Source organism: Mastomys coucha, unplaced genomic scaffold (assembly GCF_008632895.1).
Source record: "Mastomys coucha isolate ucsf_1 unplaced genomic scaffold, UCSF_Mcou_1 pScaffold14, whole genome shotgun sequence".
Classification (NCBI taxonomy): domain Eukaryota; kingdom Metazoa; phylum Chordata; class Mammalia; order Rodentia; family Muridae; genus Mastomys; species Mastomys coucha.
In genome coordinates, this window is record NW_022196896.1 from 93,650,570 (window position 1) to 93,654,945 (window position 4,376).

General features: G+C 38.0%; 1 long non-coding RNA gene across 1 annotated transcript in view; it reads right to left on the minus strand.

Moving 5' to 3' along the window:
• LOC116089211 overlaps positions 1-1,183 on the minus strand; it is a 13,286-nt gene extending 12,103 nt beyond the window's left edge. Inside the window, exon 1 of the long non-coding RNA XR_004118211.1 lies at positions 1,132-1,183. This is a non-coding gene — a long non-coding RNA (uncharacterized LOC116089211). The remainder of the gene's footprint in view (positions 1-1,131) is intronic.
• Positions 1,184-4,376: the final 3,193 nt, after the last annotated feature.

Below are 4,376 nucleotides of genomic sequence, written 5' to 3' on the forward strand. Positions count from 1 at the left end.
TATATATATATACATATACATATACATATATATGTATACACACACACACATATAGTTCGTTGTGACAATATCATATAAACACGTATGACTTTCCCAACCATGATCTTACAGCATCTGTGGTTCCCTATACAAAACCCACACAATTCAGGCCAGACAAGACCCTGGCAGAGGTGGGGTAGATAATCTTCTTGTCCACCCAGATGGTGGCAGTAGATAGTTGCTGAAGAGGGAAAGAACACTCTTGTTTAGGGATATGACCGGAGACACATTTCCCAAGCTACAATGGGTAAGCCCATATCCATGCATTCATGGACTCACAGGATTTTAATAGGTTATCAAAAAAACCAAAACAAACAAACAAGCAAACAAAAACCCAAAGCCATGAAGTAAGGAGGGGGTTTATGGGAGAGATATAAGAAGAGTTTGGGGAAAAATAGGGATAAATATTGATTATATTTCATTGTGTATACATATGAAATTCTAAAAATAATTTTAAAAACTCACTTGGTAATTCTACAAGTATAACTAAAAAAAGAGATGCTTAATTTCACACTTTATAGAGAATATTTCCAATGCTTAACTAGATATTAATATTACATTATGCATTCTTTGGTTGGAGTTTTAGTCCCTGCGAGCTCCGAGGGTACTAGTTATTTCATATTATTGTTCCTCCTAAGGGGCTGCAAACCCTTCAGCTTCTTGGGTCCTTTTTCTAGCTCCTTCATTGTGGGACCCTGTGCTCAGTGGATGGCTGTGAGTCTCTACTTCTGTATTAGTTGGGTACTGTCAGAGCCTCTCAGGAGACAGCTATCTCAGGCTCCTGTCATCCAGCACTTGTTGGCATCCACAATAGTGTCTACATTTGATGATTGGATATGGGAAGGATTCCCAGGTGGAGCAGTTTCTGGATTGTCCTTCCTTTAGTCTATGCTCCATAGTTAGTCTCTACAACTCCTTTCAAGGGTATTTTGTTCCTCCTTTTAAGAAGGAACTACACATCCTCATTTTGGTCTTCCTTCTTCTTGAGTTTCTTATGGTTTGTGGTTTGTACTTTGTGTATTCTGATCTTCTAGGCTAATATCCACTTATCAGAGAATGCATACCATGTGTGTTCTTTTGTGATTGGGTTACCTCACTCAGGATGATATTCTCCAACTTCAAAGAGTACACATTGAGGGACTCATGGCTCCAGCAGCATGTGTATAGCAGAGGATGGCCAAGCCGGTCATCAATGGGAGGAGAGAACCTTGGTCCTGTGAAGGTTCTATGCTCCAGTGTAGGGAATGCCAGGGTCACTAAGCAGGAGAGGGTGGGATTGTGAGCAGGGGGAGGGAAGAGGGAACAGGGGATTGTTCTAGTTTTGGGGTTTTATTTTTTTCTTATTTTAATTTTTTTCTTTTGTTTTCTTTTCTATTTTTTTTTATTTTTATTTTTTGGAGGGGAACCTGGGAAAGGAGATATTATAAGTAAGAAAAATCTAATAAAAATAAATAAAAAATATTACATTATGGAGTTCTGAAATTTTAAAACACATTGATAGTACATACAAAGTAAAAATACATGAAAAAAAATCAGCAAAAGGAAAGAAAAGAGCAACGGCTGTATACACACTTGCACACACAGAGCTATTTGGAAGCACTGTGAGCAACCCAAAGCAGGGAAGGCACTGGAGGGAATTCATTTCTTGAAAGAATGAATGTTGCGTGAGACCCACTTTCTTGTGATGTGCTAGGAATAGAGCTCAGGCAGAGAGCAGCAGCTTTATCACCTGAGGAATCCATGCTGGAGCCTGGAGTTCAAAAGCAGTTGGCAATTGCAAGAAGCTCTACTAGAAATAAGAGAACAGTATTATCAGGAGCTCAAGAATCTACATCTGCCGCCTGAAGCCTTTGGCAGGCCTGTGATGTGTGCACGAGTGGGACATACTCTAGGTTGTCCAGGGAAATGATGAAGGGGAGTGATGATTAAGGGAAAGAAAGTTCTGAGAAGAAATACAGGGGATCTCTGCAGGAGAAAGAGGATCTGGCATTGGTTGTATCAAGTTAGAGAGACTCTGAGACTAAGCAAAAAATTAAAACAGATTGTTTGTTACACTGTCTAAAACCAGCTTTTGACAAGGTCAAGAGAACCTATTAGTAATATTACTGGCTGGCAGAACAAAACTCAAGAAATTGTCAGAGAAAGATGAAAGATTCTAGACTCCAGCACACCAAAATAAGAAAAAATGATCCAGGAGAAAAATGCACTAATAGATTAGAATGGCAAGTTATCTTCATATTAGAATTATCAGTCAAGGTAAATAAGATTGCCATGATAAATGCAAAATCAGATACATAGTCAAGATATTTCAAGAGGTGGAGAGTTTGGGGTTGAAAAGATGGTTCTGACTGAAGAGCTTTATGTGTACTTCAACCCCCAGTAAACTCTGGGTGCAGGAGAATACTTCTGGAATGCCAACACAGAAGGGTGAAAATGGGAGGATCACCCCCCCCAAGGCCATCCACACTAACAGAAATGGCAGGCGGCAAGTTCAGTGAAGAGACACTGTCTCAAATAATAAGGTGAAGAATGACGGCACGATGCCCAGTATCAATCTCTGTCTTCCACAGGCACATGCATATACACCCATATATCTACACATACATGCATATATCAAACATTAAAAACAGGAAAATAAAAAAGGAAATTTAGAAAATTATGTGAAGATTATTCAAAAGAACTAGCTTGGAAACAAACAATTAGGAAATCAGTATGGGTAATTGGAAATGTAATGAAGAGTTTAATATCAAAAAGGGGAAAACTATGAAACCATGAACTCAATGACTGATAAATAGACATTAGCCAAACCATAGCCTAGTGTCTTTCCTGTGATTGCATACCCAGCAAAACACAACTTGAATAATGATTTATTTTTGCTCTGTTTGACAGCATAGTCCAGCATTGTGGAAAAGGATAAGTCAAGGCTGCAGGAGTGAGATGCAGCTTGACATTGCCTCTACTGTCAGAAAGAAGGGAGCAAAGGCTGATTCTCCCTTTTGCTCAGACTAGGACCCTAGTTCATGGAAAGTTGACACCCACTTTTAGGCTTGACCTTTCTACCCCAATTTAACCGAATAAGGGTGATCCCTTACAGGTATATGTGGATCCTATGTCGCCTAACCCATTCTAGGTGCTGGGAATTTGAAGATCAGTCTTAAATATCACAAGTGAAGAGAAAAATTATCAGTAGACTGTTATATAAGGGACAGTGTCAAATGTCTAGCAAGCGAACAAACAGAAGTATAGGTTATGAAAGAACTAATGGTAGATCAAAGGTTTGGGAGAATTTTCACTGAGATGAAGCTTAGATCTGATTAGTCACAATTGCTAGGCTCTCATCTAACTCAAATAGTGATGGCTCAAATCTCCTGCAGCCTTGACTGACTTTTCCATCATGACGGACTACGCTCTCAAATGGAGCAAAAATAAATCCTTATTTAAGATGTGTTTTGCTGGGCATGCAATCACACGAAAGATGCTATGCTATGGTTTGGCTAATTTCTATTCATCAGTTATTGAGTTCATCGTTTCATAGTTTTCTTTTTTGTGATTTTAAATTCTTCACTTCTGCTTCCTAATTCCCATACTGATTTCCTAATTATGTATTTCCAAGCTAGTTCTTTTGACTAAATTTCACATAATGTATAAGTACATTGTACTTAATAAGACATAATGAGGATGTTTTCAAATAAACTAGAGTTCAGATAAAAAAAAACTGACATAGCAGCTTCTATTGATTATGAAAGATGAATACTAAATATCATCAATTACCCCCCAGTTTAAAAGGGAAAGGAGTGGAGAGCAAGGGGTCAAATAGCAAAAGAGACAAATGGAAAACAAATAGCAAGCTAGTACTTTAAGTCCAATTAGGTTTGTCATCACGTTCAATTAGATAGTCAAAAGGTTATAATTAAAAGGCAGTTTATCAAATTGGATGAATAATAAAACCAACTATGTGCCATTTAAGCGGAGAATTTAAACATAAAAGCAGATTGGACTAAAAGCATAGAAAATAATTAGGAAAATCCAAAATACATGGGAATTGGTATGACGAAATAGTACAGGAGACTTTAAGACATAGAGAGAGGATATGTTAGGTTTAAAACACTATTACAAAACAACTAACATATAGCTTAGGAGGGAGGAGAAAGAGGCATGTCTCTTTCTGCTAACATTCCTGGTTGCTGAGAGCCTGTGTGAGGCAAAATGTTCAAGCAGAAGCATGGAGCAGAGTAAAGAAATTTCTTTATAGATAAGAAGCAGAAAAGAGATGCATGAAGACCAAAGAACTGGGACAAGACACATCTTTTAAAAATAGGCCACTTGGACTGTCAGAT